General features: G+C 36.6%; 1 long non-coding RNA gene across 3 annotated transcripts in view; it reads left to right on the top strand.

Moving 5' to 3' along the window:
* Nucleotides 1-25501, top strand: part of LOC111094009 — a 156768-nt gene that overhangs the window by 74848 nt on the left and 56419 nt on the right. For 2 of the 3 annotated variants that reach the window (XR_005384395.1, XR_005384396.1), the window contains exons 4-5: nt 5524-5607; nt 9104-9131. This is a non-coding gene — a long non-coding RNA (uncharacterized LOC111094009). The remainder of the gene's footprint in view (nt 1-5523; nt 5608-9103; nt 9132-25501) is intronic. The other variant, XR_005384397.1, reaches the window with a different exon arrangement.

Genomic DNA, 25501 nt, shown 5'->3' with positions numbered 1-25501 from the left:
TATTTCATTGAGTTCTTCTTGAATCTTTATCATCTCTCTTCTTTTGCTTGTTTTAGGTTTAACTTGCTGTTCTTTCTCCAGTTCCTTTAGTTGCAAGTTGATCTTGTGTATTTGAGTTTTTTCCAATTTTTTGAGGGAGGCTTGTTTTGTGATGTAGTTCCCTCTTAGGACAGCTTTTGCTGTATCCCAAAGATTTTGAATGGTTGTATCTTCATTTTCATTAGTTTCCATGGATGTTTTTAATTCTTCTGTAATTTCCTGGTTGACCCTTTCATCTTTTAATAGGATGCTCTTTAACCTCCATGTGTTTGAGGTTCTTCCAAATTTCTTCTTGTGATTGAGTTCTAGTTTCAAAGCATCATGTTCTGAAAATATGCACAGGACAATCCCAGTCTTTTGGTATCAGTTGAGACCTGACTTGTGACCCAGGATGTGGTCTATTCTGGAGATAGTTCCATGTGCACTTGAGAAGAATGTGTATTCAGTTGCATTCAGATGGAAAGTTCTGTATATGTCTGTGAAATCTACTTGGTCTGGTGTATCATGTAAGGCCCTTGTTTCTTTGGTGATGTTTATCTTAGAAGATCTGTCATTTGCTGAAAGTGCTGGGTTGATGTCTCCTACTCTTAGTGTACTATTATCTAAGTATCTCTTTACTTTGGTTATTAATTGATTGATACACTTGGCAGCTCCCACATTAGGAGCATAAATATTCTTGATTCTTAGGTCTTGTTGGCAAGACCCTTTAAGTATGATATAGTATCCCTCTTCATCTTTTACTAGAGTTTTTGGTATGAACTTTAATTAATCTGAAATGAGGATTGCTACCCCAGCTTTCTTTTGAGGACCTTTGAATGGTAAATGGTTCTCCACTCTTTTATTTTTAGGCTGGAGGTGTCCTTAGTTCTAAAATGAGTCTTTTGTAAACAGCAAATAGATAGGTCTTGCTTTTTTATCCAGTCTGAAACCCTTTGTCTTTTGATGGGATCATTTAGCCCATTCACCTTCAGAGTAACTATTGAAAGATATGAATTTAGTGTCATCGTAATACCTATTCAGTCCTGTCCCTGTTTTTGTAGATTGTTTCTTTGGGCTTCCTCTTTCTTTTACAGGGTCCCCCTTAATATTTCTTGCAGAGCCAGTTTGGTGGTCTCATATTCTTTCAGTTTCTGCCTACTCTGGAAGCTCTTTATCTCTTCTTTTATTCTGAACAACAGCCTTGCTGGATAAAGTATTCTTGGCTGCATATTCTTCTCATTTACTACCCTGTATATATCATGTCAGCCCTCTCTGGCCTGCCAGGTCTCTGTGGAGAGGTTTGCTGTTAATCTGATATTTCTCCCCATATAAGTTAAAAATCTCTTGTCTCGAACTGCTTTAAGAATTTTCTCTTAAAAAAAAAAAAAAAAAGAATTTTCTCTTTATCTTTGAAACATGCAAATTTCACTATTAAATGTCGAGGTGTTGAACAGTTTATATTGATTTTTGGGGGGTCCTCTCTATCTCTTGGATCTGAATTCCTGTTTCCTTCCCCAGATTTGGGAAGTTCTCAGCTATGATTTGTTCAAATATACTTTGTGCTCCCCCCCCCGCCCCTGCCTCTTCTGGAATCCCAATTAAATGTATATTCTTTCTTCTCAAGCCATCATTTATTTCCCTATGCCTTTCCTCATGGACTCTTAATCATTTTTCTCTTTTCTCCTCAGCTCCTTTTTTCCATCAACTTGTCTTCTATGTTAGTCATGCTCTCTCCTCCACCTCATTAACTCTAGCAGTTAGGACATCCAGTTTGGATTGCATCTCATTTAATCTATTTTTAATTTTGGCCTGATTAGATCTCAATTTTGCAATAATGAAGTCTCTAGAGTCCTGTATGCTTTTTTCCAGAGCCACCAGAAGCTTTAGAATTGTACTTCTGAATTGAATTTCTGACATGTATTGAAATCCAAATTCTGTAACTCTGTGACAGAGTATTGTTTCCAGTTTTTTCTTTTGTGGTGAATTCTTTCTAGTCATTTTGTCTAGTACAGAGTGGCTGTATGAGTGGGCTGAGTAAAAAATACCAACCACTACTCAAGTAAATACAACCTACATGATTCCAAAGAGGTCACAGACCAGGAAAAAACAAAAAAACAAAACAAAACAAAACAAAACAAAACCAAAAAACAGAATAAAATAAAATAAAATAAAATAAAATGACCACTAAAGTGAAAAACAAATTTCAAAACAAAGCAGTTTAAATTAAAAGCCAAAAAATGAAAACAAGAAGAAAAAAGTAAAAGAACAAAAAAGTAAAGAAAAGAGGAGGAATGCCTGGGTGGCTCAAGCTCATCTACCTTTGGTTCAGGGTGTGATCCTGGGGTTCCAGGATCGAGTCCCACAGTGGACCCCGAGCATGGTGTTTACATCTTCCTCTGCCTGTGCTCTTCCTCTCTCTCTTTGTCTGTTATGAATAAATAAATAAAATCTTAAAAAAAATAGAGAGAAAGAGAGAAAAGGCTAAGGGATGTTGGTGGTGTAGAAGTGGTAGTGGAGAGAGCATGTAGTCTGCCTGAGGGATTCTACAGGGTGATTCTCTTGATTTGGAGTGTATTTTGTTCTGTATGTTAGAAGATGCTCAGTCCCAAATTTATATAAACCAGAAATACTTATAGAAGCCCTAACTTTGACCACCAAATATAAACAAGATAAAGGAGGGTGGCAGGATGGGAAGGAAGAGAGAATATAATCTCACAAAATGAACCAACACAGTGTTCCACTTGGTTCTGAGTGTATGTTGGTTGTGTTCTAGAAGGTACTAACTTCCACCATTGTAAAACAAAATGAGGCAGAAAAAATAAAAAATAAATACCCATATCTTATATATTTACCAGAGTTAAATTGATTATGTTGAAGTGATCCAGAAGTGGAAAATATATCTAAGACATGTAATTGTAGAAATATGCAAGTAAAAAAGGAAAAAAACTTAAAAATGAAGAGCTGGTAAAATATTGTAGTTAAGGTGGGAAAAGGGAAAAAATATTGGAAGTTTTTAGTCTTATATAAAAATGATTTGTAATGGAAAAACAACCAGGGACCCTCTAGTTCTATATACTATTTTCCCTCAGTCCTGGAGCTTTCCAGTGCTGCTTGGTCAATAAACTTGCTCTTCCAGCAGTTCTTTTGGAGGAGGAGTCTGCTATGCTGATTTTCAGGTATCTTTGCCTGGGCAGAGATGCCCTGTCCCCTGCCAGGTGCTGGGCTCAGTGTGACTTTTTTTATCCTGTGAGGCCTTTGTTCCCTGTGGCCCCACCTCTCCTAGGTACAAGGTGAAATCAAGAGGAAAAACATAATGATGGTGGCCAGATTTCCAGCTCTGGAGTCGAGCTCCACCTAACCTGCAGCTCCCAGTCTGCACTGGACTAGATGGTCCTGGTCCAGCACGGGTGCACTGATCTGTGCAGCTTGGGGGCGCCCTGTGGCAGGAGAGTTCTAGCTGTTCTGTGCCCTCCCTGCTTCTGCCTGGCCCGGGGGAATGCAGGATCATGGGCTTTGTCTGCTTGGGCGCCCTAGGATCCTGGGCCCTGTGTTACTGGATCCATAATCCTGGGGACTGCCTCTTCCAAAGGGAATGGGACACAGCCACTTCCTTCCATTGCCAGCCTCTAGGGTGAAGACAGCTCCGGCCCACCTAACCCAGTGGCTTCTCCCAAATGCCCCGAGGGCTGCAGCGCTCCAACCCTTTCCTGAGATTGGCCCACGATTTGCAGTGAGCTTTCCCTGGGTACCCTTTCTCTTACAGTGATTCCAGGAATCTTGAGGCTTCACTGCCCCTCCCGTCATTTTGTCTGATTTCCCTACTTAGCACTTTTTTTGTCAGGGAATACTCTAGGCGGGGATTTTTAAGTTCCTGCCTCTCCAGGGCTGGGCTTTCTTGCCTCAGAAGCTTTGTTGCTCTGCTGCTATATTCCTGCTAGTCATGGTTCCTTTCCCTTCCTTCCTTATTTATTTATTTCACCTTCCTACTTCGCTAGAATCGAAAATTTTTCTCTCTGTTGCATTCCAGCTGTTCTGTCTTTAAATCTCAGGTTGGATTCATAGGTGTTCAGGATGTTTTGGAAGTTATCTAGGTAAGTTTGTGGGGCCAGGTGAGTCGAGGACCTCTACTCTTCCGCCATATTTCCCCTCCCTCTGTCAGAAGTTTTTAAAGGGTGCAGGGGCACCACTCCATAGCTGCTAACCCAGCCCAACTGTAGAGGGAGCAGGCAAAACCACCTATCTTTCAGTTTCTCCCTGGAAGGGACCCAACTGCATACTTTCCCAGCTGTTGTCTGAGGGACTGGTTTGCAATAAGGTGGTGACTGTAGTCCTCTCCTTTGGGAAACTGCCTGGTCTTGGCACACTCCTAACTACTAGGAAGCACCAAGAACAAAGAAGGGTAGTTTGAAAATCACAGAGGATTAAGAAAACCATGAGCTCAGGCCAAGCTGATTGACAGGGTTCATCTACACAAGATCACTCTGTCAAGATGGGGATAGGTGGTTATTATTTTTAATGTGCAGAAACCAACACAGAGTGTTGAGGAAAATAAGAAACAGAAATAAGTTCCAAACAAGAACAAGATAAAGCTCCAGAAACTCACCTAAATGAAATGGAGCTAAATGGTTTACCTGATAGAGACTTCAAAATACTGATCATAAAGGTGCTCACCAAATGAGCATTTCAACAAAGACATGAAAAATTGCAAAAAGTTCCAAATAGAAAGCACAGAGCTGAAAATACAATAACTGAACTGAAAAATTCAGTAGAGGGGCTCTACTACAGATAGATCAATGAAGAAAGGATCAGCAAACTCAAGAACAGGGTAGTGAAATGCATCCAATCAGATGAACAAAAAGAAAAAGAATAAAGAAGAGTGAAGATTGCCTAGGGCCTTATAGGACATCAAGTGGACCAGTATTTACATTATAAGGCTCTCAGAAGGAGGAGAGAGAAAGGGGTTGAAAATGTATTTGAAGAATAAATGGCTGAATACTTTTTAATTTGAGGAAAGAAATAGCTATCCAGATCTAGGAAGTTTACAGAGTTCCAAAAAAGTTGAATCCAAAGACACCCACACCACAATACATCTTAATTACATCATAAAAGTTACAAACAAGAAGAAAATCTTAAAAGCAGGAAGAGAAAAGTAACTTATTACATACAAGGAATCCTCTCTGAGACTATCAGCAGATTATTTCAGTGGAACTGATATAGTTTTGGAATGTAGATGAGGTTTGTTCAGGTGAGGTCTGGAACCAATGACCAAGAAAGAATTCTTGAGACAACTTTGGTGCAAAATGGTAGTTTTATTAGAGCAGGAGGACAGGACCTGTGGGCAGAAGGAGCTGCTGCCCCAGGCTTGTGAGGGGTGGCTGTTTATATACCTGGGAGTTGGAGGAGCTAAGGAAAAGGGAAGTTTCAAAAGAACTTTCATATGCTAAAGAGGATTTACAGATATTGGAGGTCTTGCCATTGTTAAATTAAGGTTTGTTTTCCCTCTAGACAGGCATTCACATGAAGACAGTTGGAGGCTTCCTGGAGGAATGAGACAGTCTGCCCACTTCAAGTATCTGTCATGGGCTACAGGTAATAAGGACATTTAATTGTATATACATTTCCTTGTGGAATCTAGTTTATTGATAAAAATGCTTTGTTCTTGTAAATTACTAAGAAATTTGTAAACTGAGGGAGACTTTTGTCTTGCAGGAATGTGATCTCTATAAGTTCATTATTTGTTTTTCCTTTCCTTAGCTTTAGGGCAGCCAGGAGTGCCTGAGGAATGTCACACATATCTCACCTGGTGGGGGGGGGAGGAGTTTGCAGGGTATTAGGTCATGCTTTGTCCTCAGCTAGCCTTTTACTCCCTCATCAAGAGGAAAACCAGAAAATTCACAAGGATGTAGACATTAAACAATATGCTCCAATCAATGGGTCAAAGAAGAAATAAAATGAGAAAACAAAGTATCTTGAGATAATAAAAGTAGAAGCATGATATACCAAAACTTATGAGATATAGCAAAGACTTTGTAAGACAAAATCCAGATTTCAAATAAACAAACTAAATTTGCACCTAAAGGAATTTAGAGAAGAAGAACAGACCACGGCCAAAATTAATTGAAGGAAAAAATCATGAAGATCAGAGTAGAAATACGTGAAATAGAAACTAAAAAGACAGTAAATAATTAAAAATTTTGTTTTAAAAAATATAAACAAATAGACAAGTCCTTGGCTAGACTAAGAAAAAAACAGTAGACAAAGTTATAAAAGAAAGAAGAGACATTGTAACTGATATTGTAGAAGTACAAAGGATCATTAGAGACTGCTGTGGACAATTATACACCAACAAATTGAACAATGTAGAAGAAATAGATAAATTCTTAGGAACATATAATATACCAAGCCTGAATTATAAAGAAGGAGAAAATCTGTAAGGAGATTGAGTACGTAATCAAAAACCTCCCAATAGTAGAAGAACCAGATGCATTTACTGGTGAATTCTACCAGTAACTTAAAGAAAAGTTAAAAACAATTCTCAAACTCTTTCAAAAAATAGAGCAGGAGGGAATACTTTAAAATATATTAAATGAGGCCAGGATTAATCTGATACCCCAAATCAGACAAAGAAACTGCAGAAAAAGAAAATAGTAGGCCAATATTCATGATGAACATAAATACAAAATGCTCAACAAAAAATTAGCAAAATATTCAACAATATATTGTATTCAACAATACATTAGTGATAGTATTCAAGAATACATTAAAATAATCGTACACCATAAAGAAATGGGATTAATTCCAGGATGTAAGGATGGTTCAACATATGCAAATCAATAAATGTGAAGCACCACATTAACAAAATTAGATATAAATTCATATGATAATCTCAACAAATGCAGAGAAAGCATTTGAAAAAATTCAACATCCATTTATGATAAAACTTCTCAAAGTAAGTATAGCAGGAATTTACCTCAACATGATACCTTATATGCCATGATAACAACATGGCATATAAGAGAAGCGCAGAGCTAACATCATACCCAATGGTGAAATGCTGAAAGTTTTTTTTCTAGTATCAGGAGTAAGACAAGGATGCCTGCTTTTGCCACTTTTATTCCACATAGTTGCACATGAAGTCCTATCCAGGACAATTAGATGAGTAAAAGAAATGAATCGCATCCAAATCAAAGTAAAACTGTGCCTATTTGCCAATGACATGATATTATATTTGGAAACCTTAAATGCTCCACCAGAAATGTTAGAACTAATAAACAAATCGAGTGAATTTACAGGCTACAAAATCAACATACAAATTTGGTTGCATTTTTGTATATTAATAATGAACTAGCAGAAAGAGAAATCATAACTGTGTGGTATTGGCATAAAAACAACATATAGATTAATAGAATAGGAGTCCAGAAATAAATCCATGCATGTACGATCAATTCATTTATAACAAAGGAGCCAAGCATATACAAAAAGAAAGGATAGTCTTTTCAATAAATGGTGTTAGGAAAACTGGACAGCCACATGCAGAAGAATGAAACTGGAACACTTTCTTACATCATACACAAAAAACAACTCAAAATGGATTAAAAGCTTGAACATACCATTAATCATGTAAGTCCTAGAAGAAATCATAGGGATAAACTTCTTGACATGAATCATTGGCAATGAGTTTTTGGATTCAACAACAAAAGCAAAGGCAAGAAAGCAAGAATTAGTAAGTGGAGTACACCAAGTGAAAAAGCTGCACAGTGAAGGAAACCATCAACAAAATGAAAAAAGCAAGCTATAGAATGGAAGAAAATATTTGCAAATCTGGTAAGTGGTTAATATCCAAAACATACAAGGAACTTACATAGCTAAATTGCAAAAAACAATATAATTAAAAAATGGGCAGAAGAACTGACTACATAGTTTTCCAGATAAGACCTACAATTGGCCAATAGGTACATGAAAAGGTGCTTCACATCACTGATCTTCAGGGAAATGCAATGAGCTCATACCTGCTAGAATGGCTACCTTCAAAAAGATGAAATAGCCAGGATGACTGGGTGAGTCAGTTGGTTAAGCATCTGCTGTCAGCTCAGGTCCTGATCTTAGGGTCCTGGGATTGAGCCCTATGTCAGGCTTCCCACACAGTGGGTAGTCTGCCTCTCTCTGCCCCTGCCGCCCACCCCTCTTCTCTCTCTCTCAAATAAAACCTTAAAAAAAGAAGATGAAATAACAAGTTTGGCAAAGCTGTGGAGAAAGGGAATCCTTCTGCCCCACTGATGAAAACGTAAATTGATGCAGTTATTGTGGAAAAAAGAGTGGAGGTTCCTCGAAAAATTAAAAATAGAGCTACCTCATGGTCCAGCGATCCCACTTCTGGGTATATTTCCATGAAGAGAATGAAAACAACATCTTAAAGAGATATATGCACTCCCATGATCATTGCAGCATTATTCACAATAACCAAAATATTGGAACAACTAAGTATCCATCAACAGATGATGAATAGTTAGAGAAATTGTACCCCCCCTCCGCACCCACCTCACAGAATAATATTTTTCAGCCATAAGTTCATCCTGCTGTTTGCAATAACATGGATGGAAGTTGAGGACATTATGCTAGGTGAAGTAAGTCTGATGCTATATCACTAATATGTGGAATCTTAAAAAGTCAAATTCATAGAAAATGACTAGACTGGTAGTTACCAGGGGCTGAGGGATAGAGGGAAGGAAGAGATGTTTGTCAAAATTGTAAACTTTTCTAGTTACAAGGTAAATAAGTTCTGAGGATCAAAGTAGAGCATAGTGATTATAATTAATAATATTGTAATAAGCACTTCAAAGTTGCTGGGAGAAGGAATCTTAGATTTTCTCAACAGAAGAAAGATAGTAATTAGGTGACATAATGCAGGTATAGCTAAATCAACACTCGTACATCTTAAACTTACATAATATTGTAAGTCAGTTATATCTCAATAAACATAGGAAGAAGGTGGGACAGGTTTCTGTTTGCTAATATTTTATTTTGGGTATTTCACCAGTATTCATATGTGATGTTTGTAATTTCTCTTTTGTTCCATCTTTTTTAGGTTCAGATATCAGTATTGTAATTGTTTCGTAAGTAGAATTTAGAAGCTTCTTTATAGTTTGTATTCCATGAAAAAAATATGTAGCATTGGGTCTTAGAAAATTCGACAGAGTTCCCTACGAAGCAGTCTATATTTGATGCTTTGTTGTGGGATATTTTCTTGATTTTCTCTGCTTCTACTCCCTGAATTGGAATTAAGTATAAATCATTCCAATTTGGAGAGTAGAAACAGAGAAAATGATCAATTAATGAGGTCTATTTTGGTAGACTGTATTTTCCTGTAATATCTTCTTCACTGAGCTCTGTGAATTTATTTGCATAGAAATCTACAGAGGAGCACTTTATGATTTTTAAAGATGTTCATTGTTTCAATGCTTGCTTTCTTTTCTTTCTTTCTTTCTTTCTTTCTTTCTTTCTTTCTTTCTTTCTTCTTTCTTTCTTTCTTTCTTTCTTTCTTTCTTTCTTTCTTTCTTTCTTCTTTCTTTCTTTCTTTCCTTCTTTCTTTTCTTTCTTTCTTTCTTTCTTTCTTTCTTTCTTTCTTTCTTTCTTTCTTTTTCTTTCTTCTTTCTTTCTTTCATATTTTATTTATTTATTTGAGAGAGAGAGAATGTCAGAGCAGGGAGAGGGGTAGAGGGAGAAGCAGACTCCCTGCTGAGCAGGGAGTCAGACTCGGGGCTGGATCATAAGACCCTGGGATCATGACCTTAGCAGAAGGCAGACACTTAACTTGAACCATCAGGGGCCACAATATTTTATTACATTAAGAAAGTAATAGGAGTGCCTGGGTGACAGTTCATTAAGCATCTAACTCTTGGAGTCAGGCTCCACGCTCAACAGGGAGTCTCTCCCCCTCTGCCTCTCCCACTCATGCTGTTTCTCTCTATCTCTCTCTAAAATAAATAAATAAAATCTAAAAACCAAGAAAATAATGTATATAGTATGATATCAGAGCAGAAATTAAATAGCAAAAGAATGTTTATTATTTACTTTAATTTTATTAGTTTTGGTTTACTTTTCCCTTTTAGGTTTTTGAGTTGGGCATTTAATTCATTTGTTTTCATTCTTTTGTTTATTATAAAAAGTATTCTTTAGAAATCCTGTCATTTTAGTTTTTGTTTTAGCCAAGTTATTTAATAGAAAACAAATCCAAGTGGTAGATCTTTAAAACATTTTTGTTATTAATATAATTGTAGCTTGACTGCACCCTTTGTATATTATTTACATTTTGTTAATTTATTGGTGCTTTCTTTTTAATATATGACAATTTTTGTGAATGTTCTATGTACTCTTGAGATAAAGTTGTATTTTATGTTGTCAGAGTATTAAATTCAATATATATCCATAAGATTTATGTTATTGGATGAGCACTGGATGTTATGCTATATGTTGGCATATTGGACTCCAATAAAAAGATATATACAAAAAAATTTTATGTTATTGGTTATGTTGTTTAGTTTTTCTATATGTTTATTTTTGTCATCTTGATTTTTCCGAGAATAATATGATAAAATCTTTATATTATTCATGTTTCTGTACATGTCTACTGACGTCTCTTGTAGCTTCTTTTTTACCAAAGTGGTTGCTTTATATTCATAAGTATTTTTTTTCAAAAAGGAGTTGTCTTTTAGTATTAAAGAGTGGCCTTCTTGATCTTGTTAGTGCTTTTTTATCCTTTTAATTTTATTAAGTTTTTAATTTTAATTCTAGTATATTTAACTTACAGTCTTATATTAATTTCAGGTGTACAAGATAGTGATTCAACAATTCTATATGTTACTCAGTGCTCATCGTGATAAATGTACTCTTAATCCCCTTCACCTGTTTCTCCCATCCCCCACGCACCTCCCCTCTGGGAATCATCTGTTTGTTTTCTAGAGTTAAGAGGCCTGTCTTTCCCTTACTCTGTTTTTTCCCTTTGCTTGATATTCTTTGGTTTTGTTTCTTAAATTCCACATACGAGTGAAATCATATAGTATTTGTCTTTCTCTGACTGACTTATTTCACTTAGCATAATACTCTCTAGATCCATCCATACTGTAGCAAATGGCAACAGTTCATTCCTTTTTATGGCTAAGTAATATTCCATTACATATATATATACTACATCTTCTTTATCCATTTTTCAGTTGAAGGACACTTGGACTGCTTGCATAATTTGGCTCTTGTAGATAATGTTGCAGTGAACATTTGGGTGCATATATCCTTTTGAATTAGTGTTTTTGTATTCTTTGGGTAAATACCCGGTAGTGTGATTGATCATGGTGGTGCTTTTTGATGGAATTCTATTTTATCTGATGTTAATATTACAGCCTTTGCCTTCTTACTGTTTCCATTTGCCTTGTATACTTTTGTCCATCCCTGTACATTTAGCTTTATTGAATTTGCTTTGGGTGTGTCTTTTGTAATCAGTGTATATTTGGTGTTTTCTTTGGGAGTCAAGTGGAAAATTCTTTCTTTTTAATAGATGAGTTCAGACCATTCAGTTGCATTGACTATGTCATATGATTTGGTATGTATATTTTTTATTTTGTGTGATTAACCTTTGTTATGTAGTTTGCCAGTTTTTCATGGTACCCAGTGACTCCCACTTATTGATGGGACCAATGACCTAGTTCCACTTTTCTCTATTTCCCTCTAGTTTTACTTTGTAAAAATGGTAATTGCCAAATTCTACTTTGTCAGAACCTTCATCATTTATATACTCTGCCACCTTTGTTCCTATCTTTATTGTTAGATTAAATATTAATTAAATATATATATGGTCTTTTACCAGTATAATTAATTTATATACACTATTTTATTTGTAGAAGTATTTTAGCCTATGGACTTTCTTCTGATTATTGCTTTAAGTATAATTGGAGTATGATATGCACTGTATTCCTTATTCTTACTCTTTAGAAATATGAAGACTTTAGCTAAGTTTCTTTAGTCATTTCTTGGTTGGATGGCACTCATCTGTTGGAAGGACTCATGGATAGAGCATTCACTTAGTCCTTGCAAATTTAAACTCTAATTCTATTGCTCTGATACTTACAAGATAGCAGAGTTGAATATAAAATTACTGGTTCACAGTTTCTTTTCTTAATCATCTTACAAAAGACCACTTCATTCCTGCCTTGTTTTACATATTGGTTATGAGCAATATGATGCCAAATTCTCTTGCCCTTGTAAATTATTCTTCCTGGAAGCCCTGATGATTTTTTTTTTTTTAATTTCTAAATTTGAATAGTTCTACTAGGAGAAATTTTAGAATTGATCTTTCTAGATCAATTTTCTAAGTACTTAGCTCTTATAATATGTAGATTCAGGTCTTCTTTTATTTTTGGAAAGTGTTCTTGAATTATAGTTTAAAATAGTGGTTCTGTTTCACTGCATTGTTTTCTTTCTTTAGAGCCTCCACTTATACCTATGTTGACTTTTCGTTGCCTAATTTCCATTTCAACCAATTTCTCTCTTTTTACTTCTTTATAAAAAAAATTATTCTCTTTGTTGCTTTCCTGCTTTTCTTCAATGCTCCGCATTAAACCTTCATTCAACTCTATATTAAAAATTACGTAGGCATCATATAACTGAGCTTTATGTTATGATTTTACCTCCTCTGTTTCTTTCCTGAAACCAATCAAATTTTATTTCATTTCTTCTTATATTATACTTCATTTTGACTCTTCGATTTCGAATTTCGAATTTTACGTGTCTTTTTGTATTTACCATAGCACGTGTGATGATTCAGTTTTGCTTGTGTTAGGTTCCTTTAGATCCAGTATAATATTTGGGAGAATTTTATCAGCTAGAAGTTTTAATGTTGATTATCTGTTTTCTTTTTCCTTTCCTCTTTTTTTTTTTTTTTTTTTTTTAACAGTAGCTTTGTATAGGAGAAAACTACATAATCTATAGGTTGCTTTGGTTTGGCAGCATGCTGGTTTTCCAGATTTCTTGTCCAAGGCTGCCACCTTCTGGCATTGTAGAATATTGCACTTTCTTTAATAGGTGGCCTGGGGGTACGGCAAGGAGGGGCAGTAGGGTGCAGGGTGTCCTTCATTTTTTCCCTTTAAAATATCATCTGGATGAATCCTAAAGTGACCTTCATTTTTTTCCTTTTGCCACTCTCCAGTGGGCACATCCTTCCTTCCCTTTTATCCCATCTTCCTCCAGAGTGTTTCTTTTTGAGGCTGTTTCCTTCAGCACAGCATCCAATTTTAAGTCCCTTCCCTGTCCTACCCCATACCCTTTATTGGTATTTTATCATTTAGGGTGATTTTACCTGAATGAACTCCTCCATCTTCTGCACACTTTTTCTGAATACTTTTTCTTCTTTCCGCCTCCTCTCATTTTGAATGGGCTGTGGTGGGAGTTTTAGAGAAAGCTTTGCTGAAAATTGGTATTTATTTTTCTAAATACAGGAACTTTGAAACTGTAGTGATTTTTAAATCCATATATGTTGAAACTATGATACGTGTATAGATTTATTTGTATTTGTCAATCTGTCTAGTGTTTTTGGACCATGCATGGTAAGGTTCCTATTTAGGTAGCTGTGATTATCTTGGCTTCCAGAATCAGCACTTAACCCCTATGTCCCTTAATATTATTGCCTTAGATGTTACTTGCAGCTCCTCTTTTGATAGGCTCTGATATCATTTTCATGAACTCTTCTTATAAAACTAGAGAAGTTACTTAGATGCCAAGTTATATTTGCTTTCCCCATCATATGTCATATGTGTAGATTTGCTTCCTAAATTATAAGCTTCAGACAAAACACTACATCAAAACATACTAGCAAAACACAGCAAAGCAGAAAACAACAATTAAAGAAACCCCTCTGGCTTAAAAATCCATATGCAGATCTCACCCACGGGTTCAGAAATGTGCAGATACCTCTGCATGGCCATTTAGGGTGGTGCCTGTGGATGCTTTATGCCTGTGTGATGGACTCTGCTAGGATGTTGAGGGTATCAGGGAAGATGACATAGGGAAGGTAGCATTTGACTTCAAACATAAAGGATAGGCGAGCTTTTTTCAAAGTAAACAGAAAAGGGACAGGAAGCAGAAGTTTTACTTGCTCAAAATCATGAGTGTATTAAATGTTTGAGTTATTTGCACAGATGATCTTAGGTGACTTTAACACAGATGGTTTTAAATGAGGTGACAAAGTGGAGAAGGGCTGGTGGGAGGAAGTGATGAGACAGGAGGCTGGAATAGTAGCTGGCATCCCATTTGAAAGGCTTTGTTTGCCATGTCACTCACTCACAAAGGATAATATGACCCAGGATTGCCTTTTTATAGTAAGAAAAATGAAGAAAATAAAATACCTGCTGATAAAGCTGATAAATTGTTAGGATCATAAATTTATCACCTTAACACACACTGTTTTTCAGGGGAAAACCAAAAATGTATCAAGTAAGTTTATTTTCAAAACTAAGTAAACATTTTTTTCCCTGCTAAGTGGATGTCAGTTTATGGTTTGCAATAGCTGGTTGATAATGTTTAATAGTTTGTTTTTTAGAGGATATCAGAATGACCAGAAATTTGAGTAGAGGAGCTTTCTTATTTAAGCAAAAATCATCCAGTGGATGGTTCTGCAAGTCTTTGGTATTGACCTTTTCAAATTTGTATCCTCAATGCCCAGCATGGTGTAGACACTAAAAGAATAGTAAGTATACATTGAAAAAAGAAAAAAAGAGACAGAGAAACAGAGAGAAAGGAAGAAAAGAAGAAAGAACTACTTCTCTTGGTAGGCTAGGATAAGTTGACCATTTGACTCATGGCTCTTGCATGGAATATTTTTGCTTAAGAGCTTTTTAGTGTTTATACTTTGGAGCATACTTTAGGTGGTTTATTTGAGTGAGGCAACATTCTTCCAACTCCAACTAAAATATAATCATTTCTGGGAGCTGATAAAGCTCATCAACCAATGAAATTTAGAGGTAACTAATAGATGGAAAATAACAAAATGGGAAGTCCCATTCCCTTCAGTCCCATTCCCTACCTCAAGATGGGGCATTTGATTCCATAAAGACACTGATAAAGGACGGCAAAAGGAGCCAAGAACAGACATCTCCTGTTTTTCTTAGCATGTGTTCATGATGAGCACAATTAAAATAATGCCCTGTTGTTCAAGCTCTGAAATAATCTGAAAAACAAACAAAAAAGATATAAAAGTCACATACTCAATTCTTTCTAGGGAATACTCTGGGAAGAAAGTTATAAATAAATGAAAGTTTGTTAGTTTTTTCAGGAAACCCAGAGTTATGATTAATGATAATCTTATTCAAAGAGGATATAAAATAAATTTTAATGCTTAGTAGGTACCCATAACCATAAAACTTGAGGTTTATATTTGAAACAGAACAGGTCAGACTCTACCAGTAAAAGGAAATAGTTAACTTTGTGTTTGGGTTATTTTTCCAAATTTAGTCCATAGAAATATCTTTTGTTTAAATTTTACTAGAAATATTAGAAAAATATTAGAAATAATTTATTAGACTATATAGGTAAGAATATTCTTGAAAATGCAGAGTTCAGTCTCTCCAAAGTAGGATGATATCTGATTTTTCAATGTGACTGTATGGAATTTTGTCTAATTAACTGTGTGTGTCTGAGACCCTCCAGAGTAGTTCTGCTGTGAAGGGATTTTACCCATAGCCGATAGACCTAGAATTTGGGGCTATGACATGAACCTTAGAACATGAGTAAATTGTGGAGGGAACTGGTAGTCATGATTAGTATGATAGATCCTGGTGACGATGTTTAGTAAAAATTTATTATATTATTTATTACTTTACAGTAAGATAGTACAAACTGTCACTTAGATTCTTAACTAAAGCACATTGATTTAGGCGCTGAGGGAAATCTGGGACACAAAAAAATTGTAGGGCTTGTGCTTTTACCTTCTAAATTGCTTTTTCAGTTATTCATAAATAAATGGTACAAACAATATTCCAAATTGATTTTTATGTAATTCTAAACATTGTGGAAAATTGCCAAAATAATAACCAAATTTTCTTGGTTGTTGGAGATACAGTGTTGCACTTGAGTGTGTGTGTGAGAGAGAAAGAGAGAGAGAGAGACAGACAGAGAGAGAGAAAGACACCAAGGTGGGGAAGAGAGAGACACACACATAGAGATCTCACAGAAAGCGCCGCTTAGAAAATGAAGGGTGGTTTTATGTTGTCGGCATTGCAAGATTTGGCACTTAGACTGTTCCGACGCTCTTTGGCTACTTTCAGCTGTGCATCCACTTCAGAGATAAAATCCCATCAGGTTCAATACCTGTTTTCCCCTTTGACCACTCTGAAGGAGCTTTTCAGCTTCTTCATAGGCTGTGTTATTGCTCTGGATAGTCTCTATAATGGGATATAACCCAGTTTTGTGACATTACTTTCATTCAATTTACTCAGAAAATCATGGTGTGGTTTGTGTGCTCTCTTTCCCCTTTTTCCTTTCCTATCTCCCCCAGATGCAGGGGAAAAAAAGAAAAAATATGATGAAATTATAGAATTAACAGGCACTGAAAAGAAAGAGAGGCTGAGATCATGAGTTACTAAACCAATTTTCCTGCCTAGGGGTGTAATTCAGTGATATTTTTATAAATGTGATTCAAGCTGTGGCTTTTGTGAAAGATCAGAAGCCACATTATAAAAAAAAAAAAAAAAAAAAAAAAAGGAGGGGAAGATCATAAGTACTCATCAGCAAGATGACCCTGCTTTCACTGGTGAGATTCATATAACTTCAGTGAGTCGAATTCTTGAGAGATATTTATTTATAAAATACTTAGCTGGAAAATGAAACACAAGGTGAGACCAGGACAATTAAACAAATGAGAGCATGTACATACCTCTGTCTTTGAATGTCGAGAACAATAGGAAATCTCTGTAACACAGGGTGTGCTTTCTGAGCAGGACAGTGGGCTTGAGTCAGAAAAACTGATTTGATTGTGTGACATTTAGGCATTATTTAATCCTCTTGGTTTCAATTTGACTTTATGTTAATTTGGTCATAAATCAGTCAACCATGTCAGAGTAAAAAAAAAAAAACAAAACACACACACACACAAAAAAAACCAAAACCCACAACTTTTAAAGCAAGAAATGACAAGTTTATGTTATATTTTTGAAGTAAAGCGAGGTAAGGATTGGCTGCTGTGAATTCTCAAGGCAGTGTATCTCTGGGGAGAGGGCCCTGCTGATATCCCAGTGTATGAATATCTTTCTATCTCTATCTGTATATATACAGAGATAGAGATAGAGAGACATTCAGATAGAGATAGATAGATAGATAGATAGATAGATAGATAGATAGATAGATATTTTATAAAACACCTAAGCTTAATTATTGGCTGACTTTGTAATTTTGAATGAATTACCCAATTTCTCTGAATTTCTGTTTTGTTATCTTTAAAAGGAAATACCACCTCATGTAGTGACCATGAGATTAAAATTGTGATGTATGGAAGCAGTCCCTAAAATGATGATCCCCTCAAATAGCTCAGCTGCTTTGGGGAATCAACCCTAAGAAGCCATTAATGTGGCTCCTCCCATTAATGCACTTAGCAGACAGGAATGTTTGGTTGGCCCAACTTCAAAACCAGAGGAGGCAGGCATATTATATATTCTGGTACTTCTTTCTTCCTACTTAACTCTGGGACAAACACATGTCCCTTGACTGATGCTCTGGTGACACTGGAGTGCTGTTACCATCAATGGCAGACCTGCATCATGGTTATGTGCCCAGACTCTGGAATCAGATCCACCTGGATTCCAGTCCTGGCTCTACCACCTGCCTGAGCATGAACTTGAAGTCATTTGACTCTCTAGGCTTCTGTATTCTGAACTGTCAGACCTTTAGTGTCACAGTATCTACTTTGTAGAGTTTTTAAGAGGATGCTGTGATAATGCATGTAAACATTTAATGCAAATATTGGAACCGAATAAGCCTTCAACAAGTCATGCTCCCCACTACTATTATTATTACTCTCCCTCCTCTAGGCTGCTTGTCTTGTTTGGCATTACTGGTCCTTTCTCTGTCCATTGCAGAGGCTTCTTCTCTTCTTTTCCCCTTCCAGTTTTATTCAAATATAGTTGATAATTTAAAGTTGTTTATATTTAAGGTTTAAAACTTGATTTGCTATGTGTATACTTTCTGAAATAAACACCAAATCAAGCTAATTAATATATCCATCTCACATGGTTACCTTTTTCCTTCTTTTTTTCTTTCTTTTTGTGGTAAGAACACCTAAAATCTATTCTCTTAGCAAAGTTAATTATACAGTACATTGTTGTACATGATATCTCCAGAACTCTTTCCATCTTGCAAAACTGAAACCCTATACTTATTAAACAAAAACCCCTCTTCTTAGCCCTTGGTGACCACCATTTTATTTTCTGCTTCTATGAGTTTGACTGTTTTATTTATTTTATTAAAAAGATATTTTATCAATTCATGAGAGACACAGAGAGAGAAGCAGAGACACAGATGGAGAAGCAGGCTCCTGGCAGGGAGCCTGATGTGGGACTCAATTCCCAGACCTGGGATCACAACCTGAGCCAAAGGCAGATGCTCAACCACTGAGCCACCCAGGCGTCCCTTGACTGTTTTATTTATTTATTTTTTTAGAGAGAGGGACTGAGCATGTGCAAGAAGGGGCAGAAGGAGAAGGAGAGAGAGAGAGAGAGAGAGTTTCTTAGGTAGGCTCCATGCGCAGCATGAGCCTGACATGGGGCTCCATCTCAGGACCCTGAGATCATGACCTGAATCCAGAGTTGGATGCTTGACTGGTTGAACCATCCAGATGCCCCAAGTTTAACTATTTTAGATTCTACAGAGTAGTGAGTTTGTACACTGTTTGCCTTTCTGCATCTTTTTTCTTGAAACATATTCTTGATCTGCTTCTTTGCTGAAGGCTGGGTGCTTTCTCAGTTCCCGGGCTGCACTGCACCGTTCATGTTTTAGGGAAAAATTTCACTGCCTTTATTTGAAAAATGGGAATAACATATATATGTTAATACACACAGAATAAGCACTCAATAACTATTAGCAAAAATGATAAAAATAAGCCAATATACATTTGTGCTCAAATTTCTGATACATATTGCCAAATTCCTCTTCAGAGGTATATGAAATCATACTTGTACCAAATGTAATAAAACATTGCTGACGATAGATGAAAAAGATATGTCATAATTTTAATTTGCACTTCTGTTAATGTAACTGATATTTAGTGTCTTTCCATATAGCCAGAGCATTTAGAATTTATTTCCTTTGTGTACTTCCTTATGGAGTTTTTTTTTTTTAAGAGATCTTTGCATATTAAGGAAATGGGTCTTCTATGTTGTGTTCTTACTGATTTAGAAACTTTGGTTCCCCTAACCCAATTTTTCATTTGTCTTTTGACTTTAATTATAGTACTTATGTTTTAAGAAAAAAAATGTGTATGTTTATAAAATCAGATGTGTTCTTTCATGGCTCCTGGATTTTGTCCGGGAAAACCTTTGTCAGTCATGCTTGTGTAGTCTTACTTCCTTCGAGCCATTGCAAATTTATTTATAATTGTTTGTAGTAAGAGTCCAAATTCTTTGGAAGTATCCCTATATCCCTACAGGGCAGCTTCATATTTGCTTTCCTGTGGGAAGACTCCATGGACTTTCCCGGAATCTGATGAGTTATCCTGTTAAATTCTGAACTTGGAAACAATGTACCATGAAGGTGGTACATATTGAAACTCACACAAATACATGGTAAAGGTAATTGTTGGAGAATTTTCTACAATAAACTCTTGATCTTAGCTCTAAGCTGTTGCAGGTGTCCCTGCCTGATGTGGACTGGGATGGGGGAGGTTTTTCTGGCCCCTGTTTCAGGAGTTCTGGGATTGAGGACGATGTCCCTTCCCTATCAACTCTAAACTCATGTTGACCAAGATTGGATTTGAAAATTGGACAGTTGAACTCAGCATAAAATTTGATTTTGAATATGTCTCTATATTGTTAGGTCTCAGCATCATAAACTACAAAATTAAGTATTAGTGTTTGGTGCTGAATACCAGTTTGGATAACCGTTTGTGGCATAGGACTTCCTGTGTAGGTTTTCATAGCCCTTTTGTCAGTGAGTCCTTTGAGAGGACCTTTCTCTGTGATAAATGCTTCCCATGCCAGTTCATGCGTCTGTAAAAAGAAAGCAGGCCAGGCACTCTGTTATTATTCACACCGCAGGAAACGCTGAGAAGAGCTCAATGAAAGGAATGGCAGCCTAAAATTAAAGATCCATTTGGTTTGCGTGGTGTGTGTTTTTAACATGTGTTTTCTTCCCACTGTTATCAGTAAACTCGATGACTAATATGCCATCAGTGGTACAGATATAGAAAGAAAAGTTGGAATTAGTATAAAAGAAGGTGGTAAAAAAAAACAAACCATTCATAAATCCAGGGATTCAGGAAGTAATGGAGGTGCTACAATGGTTTGTGGAGCAACTCACTCTGATTTTCAGGGAACCATGTTTGACACAGAGATGGGCTCCTTTTGAGACTGTCAGAACCAGGGTCAGAAATAATCCCAAATAGCCATTCAGACTCCGGTTTGCATTTCTCATCTTATTTGGGTAGTCAGGGTTTGGGTTGCGTGAACAAACATTGAGGGAGGATTCTGAACAGTTAAGTCTCTTAATATGAAGACTTTCTCTGGTTTTGGCACTCTATAGTTTACTGACACTTGCATGCCAATCTTTCTGTATAATCCAGTGATAAATCTTTTTTTTTTCTTCTAGTGGATGGCAAAATGAAACATAGGGGAAGTTGGATGACTTAAGATTATATTGCAAAACATAATAAGATGCTCACAGCAACCCAAAAGAGTGCTTCTCAAAACAAACAGTGGGAATTTGGACACTCCTAGCACATTGAGAAGGGTGTTGCAAGAGCTGCTAAAGAAGTGGGCAGCTGCTGGGAATAAGAACAGTGCTCCGAGTAGAGTGTGGAGAGGTGAAGCAGAAGCGGCCTCAGAAGCAGCCTCAGATCACGGAGGACCTCACGTGTGTGCTGAGGACTTTGGATTTTACTTTCTAAAATAGGGGTAGACAAATACTTTCTAAAAAGAGCCAGATAGTAAATATTTTAGGTTTTGGGGCCATATGGTCTTTGTTGTAGCTACTCAGCTGTAGCACAAATGCAAACAGAGACAACACATAAACAAATGGGCATGGCTGTGTTCCAGTAAAACTTTATTTATAAAAACAGGTGGCAGGTGAGCAGAATTTGGCTCACATACTAGTGTTTGCTGACCCGCCCCCCCCCCCCCCTAGAAAATGGCGAACCACCAAACTTTAAAGGCAAAGCATGAGGCATGCATTGCTTTTTCAAAAAACGTCTTCCAACCTGATGTCAAATACAACAGTTAAACTGAGGTAAATATATTTTCCCTACTCTGTCAAAGAAGAATAATGTGATGGGAGTAATGGTTAGGGCCCCCTCTCTAGATGGAGGAATCATTGGTTCCTGGTGTGCCTGAGATAGGCTCCTTATATATTTTCCTTAGCACTATACCTAATGGATTCCCTCTCACCCTCAAAATTTTCCTGTTTGGTTAAGTTTTATATGGTCACCTTATTCTAATCCTAAAAGGAGGATCATTTTAGAACTTCCACATAAGGATAGACACTGGGCCTGATCTTTTCTAGATGGTGTGATTGCTGAGAAGACTAATGGGTAAGAACCCCACCAGCTGGAGGGAGTCTTGGCTCTGCTCTTTATTAGCTGTGTGGTCTTGGGCTCCATGCCTAGCATTTCCAAGTCAAGATTTTGTTAATCAAGAATTGGGAGTAATAGGTCCTTCCTATGTTAAAGGGCTATGTAGGTATAGTACAGTGGGTTTTGTAAAAGTTCATAGGGGAAATTATTTGTCATATGTTATCCAGGTGGAGGAGAGGCAGAATTTCAAGATGGGAAGAGCTTTGGACCCTGAGGGAGGGCTAACCCAATCTCCTCTACACCCCATTCATGGGACCTGGGAGAAGCAATTGCCTCTCTCTGAGCCTCAGAGCCTCATCTGGGCTAATGATATCACCTCTTCAAAATTATTGTAATTGTTTAAGGTAACGTGTGTAAATGTTAAGCAGTGTGCTTGGCACATAGTTACTACTCAGTGAAATGTAGTGATTGTTTTTTGAACATCACATGCCACATCGAAGCTATTTGCTTTGGCAAATGCCTCAAATTGTTTACCACCATTCACCTCTCGTAGTGTCGGAATTTTATTTTTTTCTGTTCTTGAAGTCACATCCATGCAGCCAAGTTTCAGAACTGTGATGATGATATTGATGATGGTGATAGTAACTTACTGAGCAGTTTTTAGGTTACAGACCTCTTTAGATGAAGCATATTTCCTCTGTGGTCTAAGGTGGCTAATGCTAACTTCCTCTGACTTCTGAGGCTCTGGTGCACTTCTGAATCCTTGATTTCCAGGACCATTTTTGGGTCATGGCAGAGCTCCCTGTGGTTTCTCTTCAATAGGGAAGGCCAGATGAAATCACAGCTTGAGGAAGCAGGGCGGTGAACACCATGCTTTTCTCTCCTAATGCTCTGCCTACACCCTTCTATCATGTTTGTTTGAAGACCTGAAAATAATTGGTTGAAACTGTGATTTACTTTTAGCCTTTTATCCAAGTTTGACAAGTAGGTTTCTCCAAATAACATGTGCTATAAATGGCTTGAATCTAATGAGTAGTCTTTTTGGACATGCGATCCATTGTCCCTCTTCCTTCCTTGAGACGGAAATTACAAGCTTCCAATATTCTCCTTCCATTCCTATAGAATGTGGGTGCTAATTTGAAAGCAGTCTCATAAAATGGAAGCAAACAAGCTAATTAGAAATATTTATGGGCCTGTTAGTGCATATATGTCTAATTGAAATAACAAGGCTCTCCCCAAAGGGGAAAACATTACTTTGGTTGTAGGAATAATTAGCTTGTGCCGTCACATTGAAATGGAATAAAACCCTTTCTTTCCTGATCAGATCCAGTTTTACTTGATCAGATCAAGCTGTCTCCAGAAGGCCTCATTAATATTTTTGTTATTTAGTTTTTATTATTTTTTTTTAAGTCAAAGCTGAACTTGCACATTTCTTATTCCCCTGAGATAATCATTTTCAACTCTTTTGGTTGATTATTTTGGTACTTACCTTCATATGTCTAGGTAATAGGCTTATATTACTCTTTTAAACAAGTTCTTTAAGTTTTGATTTTTAAAATCAAAATTACATACATGTATATGTTCAAGAGTCAAATATTTCTACATTGCTTGTTAGTAAAACCAGCATATCCATGTCACCCTCTCCCCTTACCACTTTCTTAGAGGAAACTACTTTTTGTGTGGACATACATAATTCTAATTAGCATGATATTTTGACTGCTTCTTGTCTTTTTAACTTTAAAGGTTTTCTGTTGGTTTTGTACTCTGGAAGATGACAATTTAGTTTTCTTTTATACATATGCCAGTAGCTCCATCCTACACATGCATCCTTCCTATTTCTTCTCCTCCTAGTATCATTTTATCATAATTTTGGAGAGATCATTATTCTGTATCTATGTTATCATGACTATATTAAAACTATTCATGGCTGAGCCATGTAATATGCTATGGTTATTTTTGTTATCCTATAGAACATTTATTTAATTTTTTTAAAAAGGACTTTAGATTATCATTTAAAAATACATTTGCTTAGGGACACCTGAGTGACTCAATCAGTTAAGCATCTCCCTCAGCTCAGGTCATGATCTCAGGTTCCTGGGATGGAGCCCCACATTGGGCTCCCTGCTCAGTGGGGAGTCTATTTCTCCCTCTCCCTCTCTCCCTCTCCCCCTCTCCCCCTCCATGTCCTCTCTCTCGCTCTCTCAAATAAATAAATAAAATCTTAAAAAATACATTTGCTTCATTTCCTTGGGATTTAGCACTAATTCCACCCCAAGTTCTCACATATCAGTATGTAAATCTGTGATATATATGTTCTTTACGCTTGATATTCTCCAATCGTCTTCTGGAAGAAACACTTAGAGCCTGCTGGCATGCTTCTGTCTAGAGTAATTTCTCTGTATTCTATGTAATTTCTCTTTCATCTTTGACTCTCATATATTGAATCCCCTAGATCAGTGTTCTCCCTTTTAATGATTTATTTCTCATTATGATTGAGTATACCCTCCTGAGTAGTTTTCTGAGAAAAGTGAAATTCTAAATGAAAGATGAGTTATTTGCTATCTTGCATGTTTGAAAATGATTTTATTGTTGCACTTAATTAAAAATTTGGCCAGGTCAGAATTCTCAGTTGGAAATAATTTTCTTTCAGAATTTTAGAAAACATTTTATTATGAAAATTTCTGAACACACAAAAAAGCAGAGCTCAGAGAAATTCCATGTACTCATCCCAGAACTATCAGCCTCAACAACTCTCATCATTTTGCTTATTTATTTTACCTGTCCCTCTACCTATTTATTGTTTATTTTGCTGGAGCATTTTAGAACAAATTTCAGACATCATCTCAGTTACCTCTAGCTGATTCAGAATGAATCTTTACAATAAAATAGTGTTTTCTTACATAAGCAAAATGCCATTATTACATGTAACAAAATTAACAATCCTTTATATTACACAAAAAACAAATCCATATTCAGTTTCCTCAGATTGTCTATAAATATCTTTTTTTTTTTTTAAAGATTTTACTAGAGAGAAAGAGTGCATGAATGAGGGAAAGAGATAATCCTAAGCAGACTCTCCACTTATCATGTAGCCTGATGCGGGGCTTGATTACACAACCCAGAGATCATTACCTGAATGGAAACCAATAGCCAAAAGCTCAACCCACTGAGCCGCCCAGGTACCCCTATAAATCTTTTTTTTTTTTTTTAAGGTTTTATTTATTTATTCTTGAGAGACACAGAGAGATGCAGAGACACAGGCAGAGGGAGAAGCAGGCTCCCTGCAAGGAGTCCAATGTGGGACTTGATTCTGGGACTTCAGGATCATGACCTGAGCCAAAGGCAGATGCTTAACTGCTGAGCCACCCAGGTGTCCCCCTATAAATCTTTTATAGATACTTTGTTTGGTTCAAGAACCAAAGAATTTCTACTCATTGTATTTGGTGGTTATGTTTCTAAATTGTTTAAGGTCCCAAATCTCCTCCTCTGCCATATTCCCATCCTTTCCCTTCCCAGTACCTTTGGCTTATTGAAGTAATGAGCATGACCCATGTTCTGGATTTGGCTGATTGCCTCCTCATAGTAGGCTAACTTGTTTCTCTATTTCCCATATTTCTTGTGGACCAAAGGTAGGCCTAAAACCTTGATTAGATTCTAGTTCTATTGATTTCCCAAGAATGCTCCACAGGTGGTAAGAGTCTCTTAGTTTTCCTAAGCTAGAACAGTGAT

Source organism: Canis lupus, chromosome 35 (genome assembly GCF_011100685.1).
Source record: "Canis lupus familiaris isolate Mischka breed German Shepherd chromosome 35, alternate assembly UU_Cfam_GSD_1.0, whole genome shotgun sequence".
In the NCBI taxonomy this organism is placed as follows: domain Eukaryota; kingdom Metazoa; phylum Chordata; class Mammalia; order Carnivora; family Canidae; genus Canis; species Canis lupus.
The sequence above is the reverse complement of the archived record's forward strand: the minus strand, read 5'-3'. Positions and strand labels throughout refer to the sequence as shown.